A 13,016-nucleotide genomic window follows, 5' to 3' on the forward strand; every position below is an offset into this window, starting at 1 on the left:
GCTTAGCTAAGCCCATACCTTACATTCATCTCTCTCTCTCTCTCTCTCTCTCTCTCTCTCTCTCTCTCTCTCTCTCTCTCTCTCCTCTCTCCCTCTCTCCTCTCTCTCTCTCTCCTCTCTCCCTCTCTCCTCTCTCTCCTCTCTCCCTCTCTCCTCTCTCTCTCTCTCCTCTCTCTCTCTCTTTCTCTCTCTCTCTCTCTCCTCTCTCTCCCCTCTCTCTCTCCTCTCTCTCCTCTCTCTCTCCTCTCTCTCCTCTCTCTCTCCTCTCTCTCCTCTCTCTATCCTCTCTCTCTCTCCTCTCTCTCTCTCTCTCTCTCTCTCTCTCTCTCTCTCTCTCTCTCTCTCTCTCTCTCTCTCTCTCCCACTGTCACCCCAGACTCTGTAGGCTCTGCAACAGCATCTGTTGGGATACTGTAAGATTGGTGACCTGCCCGCCCCCCATGGCCCCATGGTGTAAGGAAGAGAACACACACTCTTTCCTTGTATGCTCTTCATTCCACTGAGGTCCTACTGAGCATCGTCCAGATTTGATGTTCTGTCTCCACTCTGCGTATGACTTGCTGGCATACCTTAGTTTGCCTTTTCCCTTTACGTCTTAAGGAAAGGTCAACACTCACAGGGTGACCAAGCTCCACAAACAACTTTTTAAAGGGGATGGGGAGTATTTATTACCTCTAAGGTCTTCCCTCCTCCTGAGTCACACAAGTGTCTCCTCTTCATTGTGAATTTCCTTACAAGCCAGAAGAAAAAGCCAGAAACCCAGCACAGAGAAGGAACAGAAACCCTTTGGTGCCCCCTTGTGCTCACATCTAGCCAGCCAGCAGAGAAAAGCCTCGGAGAAATGAATGCTTGTTTTGAACTCTGGAACCTAGAAGGCAGCTCTCAGACTCTGCCAATGAGAGCCTGAGGCAAGACGGAGAAGTACTAGGTGCCAATCTTAAAGACAGAAACAGACCCACCCCCTGCAGAGAAGGATTGAGGACAGATAGATACACACCCACCCCCTGCAGAGAAGGACTTCAGGTTAAAATCCTTACTGTGCAATTTCTCTAAGTCTTAGATTTCCACTGGTTAAAATGGGTTCTTGCCCGACCATCCCACTGCAGTGTGGCGGAATAGAGTGAAAGACATAAGGACCTTTGGATGCTTTAGAAAAAGAAAGAAAAACAGAAACATCTATTATAAAGGTGTGCTGACACAGGCCTGCATTGCCAGCAGCTGGGAGGCTGGGGGAGGAGGATGGCAAGCAAGCTTGAGGCCAGTCAGGGATGCACCAGGAAAACCTATCTCAGGAGAGGCAAAAAAAAAAAAAAAAAAAAAAAAAAGTTAAAAGGAGGGTTAGAGGAGGAGAGAAAGAGGAGAGAGGATAAGAAGGAGAAAGGGGGAGAGGAAAGAGAAAGGAAAGGAGGGAAGGAGAGAGCGTGAGGAGGGGAGGAAGGGATGGAGAGACTAAGGGAGTTAGAGACGGGATCTTGGTTGTGTCTGTAATTGCTTCTGCCCTGATTCCTTGCCTATTCATCCAAACTTGTGTAATCACAGAATGAGTCAGGCAAGATGGCAGCAAGGATACATTTGAGATACTTTGTATCTGACAAGGAGGCCCCCATATGTCACTCATTGCCATACAAAAAAATGTACTGGAGAAAATGTCAATGACAAAATGCTGCAAGTGGTGAGGCAGAATGGTGGGGGTGTTGGCATCCCCCACCCCCCACTCCCAACCCTACCCCCAACCCCAACCCAGAGGAACTGGAAGGCAGAGGCTGAGAACTGCACTGCAAAGGGAGAGGGTTGGAAGTCGAGGGTCTATGATTAAGAGAATTAATCCTAATCTTGCCTTTATAGCCCTGAACCTATTACAGCATCCATGAATGAATGAGTTAACAGGGGAGCTGGCGGCCTTTACTTTCAGTAAATGTTTGCAGTCCTGGCACTTCCCACTCAGATGCAGCTTGCTTGCCATCTTCACCCCAGCCTGGGGACCTTGCCCCTGTCCCCTGTGAGTCTTGGCTCTTCTCTGTTATTAGGCAGAGTGTAAAACTGAACATGGATAATTCTATCAGGTAGTTCGTAGGGATCACCACAAGACCAATTAAGTAAAGACGTCTATGGGGTTCCAGCCATGTACTAAGAATCAGTCTTTTTAAAGGTTCTGGCTCGTTTTGTGTGCTTGGGATGATGAAGGGGGGCTCTGATCAGAGCTGCCCTTTGCCCAGACAGCATGGATTATGTACTATGAACAAAGCCAAAGAAAACTTCAGTGTTGTTGCCCAAGGATTCTCAGGCCCAGCCAAAAAGAACTGGGATGTGAAGCTCAGAGTATCAGAGTGCCCTGTTCTCACCTTCACAGACACCTGGCTTGTTAGTAGCCGAAAAGGGAGTTGGACCGCAAGGAGTTAGATACACCTTGGCCACAGTGAGCAATGAAGACATTTAGGAGCCGACTCTTATCCAAGGCCATGCCATTAGCACATATTTCAAAGTGGCTTTTCCAGTGCAGGCTCACCTGGAGGAGGCAGGGGCTGGGTGGAGATATCTACCTTTCGAAATACCGAGTAGAACCAGGGCTTTTGACTCAAGCAGCCAGACATTCAAGAGCCTGCTGCCTTGCATACAGAACCCACTATTCATTTTAAATTATGTTTTCAAAAGCCACTCTTATATTTCATACACAGCACACGAACCTAAATTCAATCTGCCACATTGTAAGTTCTTGCTTTTAATTTAAGGCCTCCAGGCTTCAACTAATTTAAAGGACAATCTGGTGATGAAAAGAAGACCATATTCTTAACAAAAACGTCGTTAGCATAAGGCAATGCTTCCCAAATTTCAATACAAATTGAGACTTCCCAAATTTTACCTATGCCTTGGGATCCTTTAAGCTAGGCATCTGAGCATGGAAAGGAATACAGTTTTTCCTCTGATAATGAGACCTGACTGTGCCCACCTCATCCAGTCTCCATCAAGCCCTTTGTACATTTAAAGTCTCTGTGCTCTTAACCATTACATGGCTGCCTTTGAAACCACAGAATAAACATGAGCTCCATCCTTCACTTTGCCATGTTCAAAGAGTGATCTGACCGTGGTCCTGCCAGCTCTGGGACATTGCAGCACACATCAGTTTCATCAACCAGCTCCAAGCTGAGATCAGAAGTCCCACCCAGCTCAGTGTGCCAGTAGGTTAGCTGTGACAGACAGGAGCATCTGCAGACCAGAGCTTTGTGTCTGGTGGCTCTGTGTTTCAAGGCTCATTGCAGACAGGCCTGGCTGATGAGCATCGGGAACTGAAGGCCCTGGCTCAAAGTGAAAAAGGGTAGATTGGCATCTATCTTTATGACATCAGTGCATCCGAGCAGGTGCTCTGAGATCCACACTGTGGCGCCCTATAGTGGTCATGGCCGAAGTAAGTTGCGGCCCCTGGCACTGATTTTTCAATACCTTATCTCTGGGATTCAGCCATTCACTTGCAGAATGGCTTGTTTCTAAAAACCTAGCTCCCACATTCTTCACAGCGTTCACCTCCATCCTTAAAGAGTGCTTGTAGCTTTTCGCACATCCACTTTGGCACCTCTGTGGCTATTGATCTTGTTCAGCTCACTTTTAGGCAGTCATGATGGTAAGATTTTACGGGCACAGCTTTTGACACCAGGAGAGGACACAATCTCACGGCAAACCACCTGATATTCTGGCTCTTACAGTCTCTCTGCCCTCTCTTCTGCCATGCTCTCTGAGCCTTAGGTTCGAGAGCTGCTTTGTAGATGTAGCCACTAGGACTGGGACCCACAACTCTGTATTTGATTGGTTACAGTTTTCTGTAATGTTTCAGTTTTGTAATGTTTCAGTGATGTAATGTAACAGTTTTCCATCTGTTGCAAACAGAAGTTTCCTTGATGAGGGGTGAAGAAGACGACATTGTATCTGCTCATATAAAGATACATTTTTTGGAATGTTGTCAGGGATTGTGCTGGTTTCGTCAAGTGGTGGTTGTAGGTTCTTCTCCAAGCTCCCATGATTTCACTGGCCCTGGGAAGCTGGCAGATTTCCAGTACCAGGCACAGGTTCCCTCTTGTTGAGTGGGTCTTAAGTCCAATTAAAGAGCTGTTGGTTACTGCCAGCGTATGCATGCCACTAAGGAACCCTTAGCCTTATCACGCCGTGGTGGTGGTTATTGTGATTTGTAGGTAAGACAGCTGGGTAGGACTGTCAGTTGCTTCCCTCCTTTAGATAACATTGCCTTCTGGTAGCATGGAAGCCAGTCCTCTTCCCTAATCAAAGAACTACAGGCAACTAAGGAATGCCGAGAGTGGGGAAAAGATAGTCTTCTCCAGGGGAGAACAGAACAATTGGCTATCCAATAACAAGTAGTCAGCCCTGAAAGATGTGCGTGCTAGTAACATTATATGGACTGAAAAGGATATTTTAGGAATATATGTGTTTGTGCATTGACACAGTTGGGGGAGGGGCTGTAAGTTTGAAAAAGTGCACAGAGGGAGGGGCACATGAAAGGCTTTGGAGGGAGAAAGTGTGTGTGGGAGGAGAAATGATGATGTAACCATATTATAACCTCAAAAATAAAAGAAATGAATAAGTAGCCCTTGCAGCATAATGGACACATGGTAAATGTTGCTGAAAAATTCCAAATGAGTAGGTGTGCAACCCTTCACAGAAAAGCTAACCCCAGGAGGCAGGGGATCTGCAAGTCCAGACCTGCTCCCGTAAGAGTGTTTTGTAGGAACAATCCACTTGTTGTATATACTTAGTCTGAAACAATTCTCAACTCCCTAAAGAGAAAAGAAAACAGAAGCTCTTCCTGACGGGAGTCTTGGGGATTTCTTCAAAGAACTCCCATCCTTTGATGCAAAAGGAAGTGGGAAAGCGGAGACTTGCTGGGTCTTCCCTCTCCAAGTCTCCAGCAAATGGGCTTCAGCAGTGTCCTGGTTTCATTCCTATTGCTGGGATAAAAACACCCTGACCAGAAGCAGGTTAGGGAAGAAAGGGTCTGCTTGCTTACAGTCCCAGGTTATAATCCATTAGTCCAGGCGGTCACAGCAGGATTAAATCATCAGAGCATCAGCCAAGAGCAGAGAGAACAAACACACGGACCTTGCTTCTGCTTCTGCTCAGATTGTGTTCTTCATTCTTACACAGTGCAGGGTACAGCCCAGGAAATGGTACCACTTACATTCAAGGTAAATCCTCCTATCTCGACTAACAATCTGGACAGTCCCCCACAGACATGTCCACAGGCCGGCTTAACTAGATAACTCCTCACCCTTCTTGAGTGATTCTAAATTTTAGCACGCTGACAATTTTAAAAAACCATTTGACTTAGAGAAGTGAATTATCAAGACTGAGCAAGGCTGGACTGCAAGTTCCTTACCCAATGCTCAGCCCAGCATACCACCCTTCAGGCCCAGGCTAATCTGCCATCCCACACCAGTATCCTTGATCCCTGGGACCTACAGATTCCAGAGGAAACCACTCCTAATCTCTTCCAGGGCTATAACGCCATGAAGCCTTCCCTCAACAACTCTCCAGAAAGCTGGAGAGATACAGTAAGTTCATAGGGAAACTGAGGCACACTGAGCATTTGAAGGGGGGCCGAGGGGGGAAACTGCCCCCAGATTGGCCTGTGCATCAAAGTAGAGAGTTGGGTGGGAGATGAAGGAAGGGACTGGTGGTTCAGAGGAGTGGTCAGTGACAGTGATTCTGGAAATTAAGTGGTGGTGTAAAACCCACCCACTCACCAGCAGTTTCCACCTAACTGACACTAGACCAATGAGGACAGGATGCCTCTTCATGAATGACTAGCTGTGAAGCATGCCCAAAGCTTGCTCTCCAGAAAAAATCCCTGTGTGCAGTAGAAATATCCTATGAGCTCCACGAAGCTATCTCCTTCACTGACGGGTCTTTCCTCAGATAAAGCAGAATTACTGTGCATTTTGATGTGAGGAAGGCTCTGAGTATGGATACAGAAAAGGAGCCTGTCAGCCTTGGTGCTCCCCAGTCATTCACTTTGATTGGAGCCTCTTCTGGGAACACCTCTGCATACGAGTTCCTTAGCAAGCCTGCTTGGGGAAATGCTGGCAGAGAGTAGCCTTCTGTTCCCCAGGGTCCATTTAGTAATATCCAGAGACATTTGAGGCTACTACAACTGAGGATGTGGTGCTAACATTTATTGAATAGAGGCCGTGGACACTGTTAAGTAACTCTCCAAATCTAAAACAGCCCTCTCTTCAAGAACTGTTGATCAATACATTGATATGGCAAGGATGAGAAATTCTTGACTTTCTCTAGTTCTCTGGTCTCCATCTCTGGTAACCAGTCCAGCTTCGTCTCCTCCAGCTGACCCTCATACTATCTTCAAACATATAATAAAGCCTTCTTCCATAGTCTAGCCAGTCCACAGTGCAATGCTAACATCGCTAATGTCACTCTTTCTTAACTTTCTAAGACCTGTCTACTCATCCAGTCTGTCTAGCTTTCCTCTTCTCGTTCTCGGTGAACACAGCTGTTGTCCACCAAGCAATGGTCCTCAGCTCTCTTCTGTTGCTAGATCTCTTCTTTCTCTAGACAGTCACACTCCTCACATCCACGGGACCCACTGGTGACAAGTGCTCTGGAGAATAAGGATACAGAAGAATTGAAGACGGTTCTTTTAGTCAGGTATATACTGAGAGTTTGCTGCGTACCAACCACAAGAACAGTAAACTCTTAGAGAAGCCCAAAATGGCTTCTAACATGAATGCTGAGCTCAAGAGATCCCAGGGCAAAAGGCTATGACTGGAAGCTAGGATCTAGCCAGACTTTCAGCAGTTTAGGCAACTGACTCTTAGACTAGCGGGGTTCAGGGTAGAAGCAAAGACAAGCTATGGAGAGGGCGTGATACAGTGTTCCAGGCAGTGTGAATACTGTGCCCCCCTGCCACACACACACAAGGATACAGAAAAGAGATGGGCACTCAGAGCTGGGAATGCCAGGCCAGCAAGGCATGGAAGGCTGAGATCCAGGCTTCAAAAGAGCTTATCAGGAGGTCTTGGGAAGAAGGTTAGAAATGTAGGAAGAAGTTCGGGTTCTGATGTAGGGTAAGATCGACAGTGAATGGGGATGAGTCAAGCAAGGAAACAGTATTAGAAAAAAGATGCCACAACTTTCAGAATGAATTGAAATATACCACAGTGGCACAGGTCTTCCTGGCAAGGGGGCCATCACTATACCCGTAAAGTAAACATGGGAGATCTTGGTAATGATTAAGGCTGAAAGTCACACATAATAAAAATGCCCTCAAAAATAGCTTCAGTAATTATGAAAGTCAGCGTCGTAATGTCTCCTAGTGAGCCAGCCCAGCCCACATTTAATAGAATACCAGCTTTGATGGAAATACGTTCACTGATCTAGGCTACTAGCTAATCTTCAGATATTGGATTCCCTACTGGTGCATTCCTGTGGCCACAGAGGTGTACTTGGCATGGAATGGTAGGTCCCACCTTGTATCTCAAGTACACTTCAGGCAAACTCTCCTACTCAGCTGCCTTGACACAATACCAAGACCTGGGGCGGGGGTGGGGGAGTAGTTCAGACAACAGACATTTGTTCTTTGACCATCCTGAAAGTTGAAATTCCAAGGTGTAGTCAGGGACTTTTCTTCCTGAAGCCTTTCCTTGCCATTCAAATGCCCATCTTCTCACTGAAGCATATGGTCTCTCCCCCATGCAAGGAAGTTTTGACTTTTCTAGGGTCGCTTCACACATTACAGACAGGAGCTTTTTCAAGGCACAGCATCCTGAGGGAGTGGCAGGTATGGAAGTCTAAGGCTCAAATTCAGAGAAGAGCCAGGCTTCAAAGGCAGGAAGCAGGTCTTTCCAGGCCTCCGTGGATGGCTTTCTGGGAAGGGGACAGGACTTTCAGTCAAGAGGGAACAGAGACACATGGATACTGGAATTGACTGCAGTGTGCCTCCATCCTGCGGCTGTTAGAGAGGCTGACGGGAGCATAAGGTTCACACCAGGGAGGCTGGAGATACGAAGCCAGGTGTAAAGTCAGATTGGACCGGACCTTATATGACTGTCTATACTAGGTGCCAAACCTCTTGTCAACCCATTCAAAACCTTAGAGTCCAGGAATGGCCTTTGCAAAGATGGGGAGTGAGGTGCCTAAGGCAAGAGATAAGTCAGAGATAGTATCAGGTTGCAAACAGCTAGCGACTAAGAGTAACATAAGACATCCTGCAATATTCTGCTCAAACTCAAGGTCAGAAATAACTATTCTGATGTCAGTATGGATACCTCGCCCCAGAATACCAGAACTGTCACGTGACTCACCAGCTTCAAACAGCTAACATTACAAAGCAAGCAAACACACCTGCACGCGCACGCGCATACGTGCATACACTCAACCAACCTTATGCCAACAAAAATCAATTCCTCTTTTGTCCCTCGCTTTACAAATGATCTAGATTTTCTAAGTGAAGTAGAATAAGGCAGCTTTTCCAACAAGATCTTTTCCAAGAAGCAGACTTCCATTCAATAAATAGTTTTAAGCATTCTCTCTGCTTTCTGAAGCACAGTGCTCTCTGAAGATATATAAATATCAGGTAGCAATTTTCTTTCCTGTGAGTAGGGAGCTTTACTTTAATAAGGAGGAGAGAGGCAGGGGGATAGACTGCTGGAGATGAAGTGAGATGTATTAGGTCATTCAGGCCATTTCGCTGGGCGTGCCCGAGATTGCTCCCAGCTGCACCAGCGTCATCACCGCTGCCTGGACTCGTCCAGTCCTAAGTGATTTAAGGGGCACATAGTAAGTGCTCGTAATGGGCTATAAAGAAACGCTTCTGGCTGGACACTAGTAAAGGTTTGGCTGTAATTGCAGAAAGATGTTCATCCTATCAGAGGCCAGAGAGAGCCTTTGCTGTCCTTCAAGCAGTACCACAGCAGGACCCTGGAAGTCATGCCCTTTGAGGCCATGGTTTCCATCTAAAGAATATTGCATAGTGATGTGCATTTATCAAACCAAAAGCCATTGTGGCTGCGTGTGAAATGAAGAACTGTATGCTCAATGTCCCCAGTATCTGTGGCCATTCTGTTTCCTTTAGGTTTCCTTTGTGTGCACAGCTGGGCCCAGTCTTGGGATAATAAATCAAATTGGGTTTGCAGACTGGACTGGGGCTGAGGCTATCACAGGTGAAGTGTCTCCAGAAGAAGGAGAATTCGGAGGCTCTCATCCCCAGCTCAACATTGAATGGATCCCAATGTTCGGAGAGCCTTGTGGTAGTATCCAACCTTAGAAACACAGGAGCAGGGAAATAGAAATGGGGTCACTTAAAGCATCAGCGGCAGTGGCTGAGCAAAGTCTTAGAATTACAGCGTTTCTCCCAGGCTTCGCAAACACTGACATAGATCGGTCTCAGTTTCTCCTTTATAGGTAACATCCCTGCTACTTACTTCTATGGATGTTACTGTTACTTTACATCAAAAGCAGGGCTGGCACCTCACAAATTGGTTGTCATTGCGCTTCCCTTTTTGCCACCATGACACTGACATACCATGAAGTGAACACCTAGAAAGGTCGGGACTCCCCACTGAAGGAATATCTACTACAAAAGACGATGAAAGCCACGCACCTCATTAATTTCACTAAGGCTCTTTGTAGTAGCTCGGAGCCATGTCCTCCAGCCTCAGTACCCACACTGCTGCCCACCTACGGAGAAATTAATGTTCTTTTATCTTCATTCTTCTCAAAAATGTGCACTAAATGTAGTTTCCTTTTTATGATTGCAGCTAGGAAATATAGCTAGAGCTCTCCTTCCTTCCTCTCTCTCTCTCTCTCTCTCTCTCTCTGTAAATTTTTATGCCCTTGAGTTTGGTTCTAAGGGATTTGGTTCTAATAGGTTCTAAGAACTGGCAGAGGAAGGGAGAAAGGCGGGGGAGGCTGAACTTCACTAAACTTGAAAAAGTCTGTGCCTCAAAAGACATTAGCATCTAGGTGTGTGGTGACTACAATCTCAGCGCTCCAGAGGCAGAGGCAAACCTGAGCTCCACAGGAAGATTCGGGAAGAAGGCAGCGTAGGAGGGAGCAAAGACGAAGAGAGAAGAGAAGAAAAGAAGACATGTTATCCGAAAAAGATTAGCATTGGAAAAGGTTTGCAGAGCCTGGAGAGATGGCTCAGTGGTTAAGAACAGTTGTTACTCTTGAAGAGGGCCTGGATTTGGTCCCCAGCACCAACACAGAGGCTCACAAGCATCTGCAACTCCAGTTTCAGGGTACCTGACTTCTGACCTCTGCCAGCACATTGTGCATGCACAATTGTGCATACAGACATGCTGGCAAAACACTCAGACACATGGTCTATGTTAGGGTTACTACTGCTATGGTGAAACTTCATGACCAGGAGCAGGTGGCAGAGGAAAGGGTCTATGTGGCTTACATTTTCACATCACAGTCCATCACTGAAGGAAACCGGGACAGGAACTCATCAAACGGGGGGGGGGGGGGGGGGAAGAAACCTGGAGGCAGAAGCTGATGCAGATGCCCTGGAGGGATGCTGCTTACTGGCTTGCTCAGCCTCTGTTATGCAACCCAGGACTACAAGCCCAGGGGATGAGTCCACCCACAGTGGACTGGGCTCTTCTCCATCAATCACTAATTAAGTATATGCCCCCAGGCTTGCCTACAGCCTGATCTTGATATTTTCTCAGTTGAGGCTCCGCTCTGATGACTCTGGCTTATGTTAAATTGACGTGAAACTAGCCAGTACAGGCATAAAATAAATATTTAGACGCTAAAATAGTTTTCCCAGTTTATGTACAGCCAAGGAACAATCAGCAGAGCAGACAACCAACCCATAGAATGGAAGAAAAACCTTTACCAGCTACCTCAGACAAGGAGTTAATAACATCCAGAATTTGCAAAGAATTGCATAGATTAAATACCACGAAAATAAAACTGCTAATCAAAAAATTGGCAAATGAATAGACAGTTTTCAAAAAAGAAGCATAAACAAACCAATAATTATTAGAAAGCATTCAACATCCCCTAGTCATCGTGGAAATGCAAATCAAAACCACTTTGAGACACCAGCTTACTACCCAAGTCAGGATGGCTGTCATCAAGAAATGTGACAACCACTATCACAGAGGATGTGGAGAAAGAGGAACTCATTGCTGGTGGATATAAAAGAATACTGACATTATGGAAGTTTGGAGATACCTCAAAAGTTGAAATAGAACTATAATGTGACCTAGCTATTTCACTGGATATACACCCAAAAAGTTCCATGACCCACCATAAAGATATCTGTAAACTCATGTTTATTGCTGTTTTGCTCACTATAGCCAGAAATTGGAATCAACCTAGGTGTCCATCAATAGGTGAATAAAATTGTGTGTGTATGTGTGTGTGTTCCTCAGAAATTAAAGTATATATATACATATATATATATACATATATATACACACACACACACACACACACACACACACACACAAGCACGTGTTTGAAAGCTAGGAGATAGGACTTTGTTGGAGAAAATGTGTCACTTTGGGAGCAGGGTTTAAAGTCCCCTTTACTCAAGCTTCTGCTGCCTAAAGATCATGATGTAGAACTCTTTTTTTTTTTAAGATTTATTTATTTATTATATGTAAGTACACTGTAGCTGTCTTCAGATGCACCAGAAGAGGGCGTCAGATCTCGTTACAGATGGTTGTGAGCCACCATGTGGTTGCTGGGATTTGAACTCGGGACCTTTGGAAGAGCAGTCAGTGATCTTAACCGCTGAGCCATCCCACCAGCCCCCGATGTAGAACTCGGAAGCTCCTTCTCCTTCACCATGTCTGCCAGCAGCACACTGCTATGCTTCCCACCACGATGATAATGAACTAAGCCTCTGAAACTGTAAACCAGCCACAATTAAATGTTTTGTTATAAGAGTTGTCATGATCATGATATCTCTTCACAGCAGTAAAACCCAAACTAAGACACACACTCACACACACACACACACACACACACACACACACACACACACACATACACACACACACACTGTCATTCAACTCTATAGAAAAACATGATTACAAAATTTGCAGGAGAATGGATGGAATTAGAATGTATAACATGTAGAAAGGAGACCAAGAAAGGATAAAATCAGTGGATGTGAAAAGACTAGATTTAGGCAATGGACACGAGTTCTAAAAGAAAATTTAGAACTAACTGATTTTCTGGGGCTGCCTTGGGTTTTTCATTGTTGGTGGTAAATAAGTCCATACAACTCTATTTGATAGCAAAAGTATAAAATCCAATGTGAAGAACCCTGGACAACTTCAGAACATCTGTTCTAAATGTGTAGAAGATCACTGAGTTGAATAGGCTTTGACGCCAGTTAATTTCAGAATACATTTTTATTTTTAAGTGTTTTACAATAAATTTCATTTTAAAAATCTAAAATCAAACAAAAAATAGCACCAAAAGATGAAAAGACAACAGTAAAAAAAAAAATTGGAAGCAGAAACCGGCCTGAGTAGGACCACAGGCCTCACCCGGCTGGATCAGCGCCAGGGTAGCAGGAGCGCAGGGTTGCCTGACACCCGCCAGCTACCCACGACCCCCGCCGCAGGATTTTGGGACTGCTGGTGAGTGGAACACAGCTTCAGCTCCAATCCAATTGCGCGGGACCTGAGACTGCATTAGTTAGGGAAGCAGAAACCGGCCTGAGTAGGGCCACAGGCCTCATCCGGCCGGATCAGCGCCGGGGTAGCGGGAGCGCAGGGTTGCCTGACACCCGCCAGCTACCCACGACCCCCGCCGCAGGATTTTGGGACTGCTGGTGAGTGGAACACAGCTTCAGCTCCAATCCAATTGCGCGGGACCTGAGACTGCTCTGGTTGGGGAGAGAGAAATCCGGCCTACATAGGGCCACAACCCTCTTCCAGTCAGAAAAGCACCGGGGCAGCTGAGGCGCAGGGTCGGCTGACACTCACCAGCTACCCACAACACCCACCACAGGATCTTAAGACTTCTGG

This window comes from Mus caroli, unplaced genomic scaffold (genome assembly GCF_978045245.1).
Source record: "Mus caroli unplaced genomic scaffold, Mus_caroli_1 scaffold_20, whole genome shotgun sequence".
In the NCBI taxonomy this organism is placed as follows: domain Eukaryota; kingdom Metazoa; phylum Chordata; class Mammalia; order Rodentia; family Muridae; genus Mus; species Mus caroli.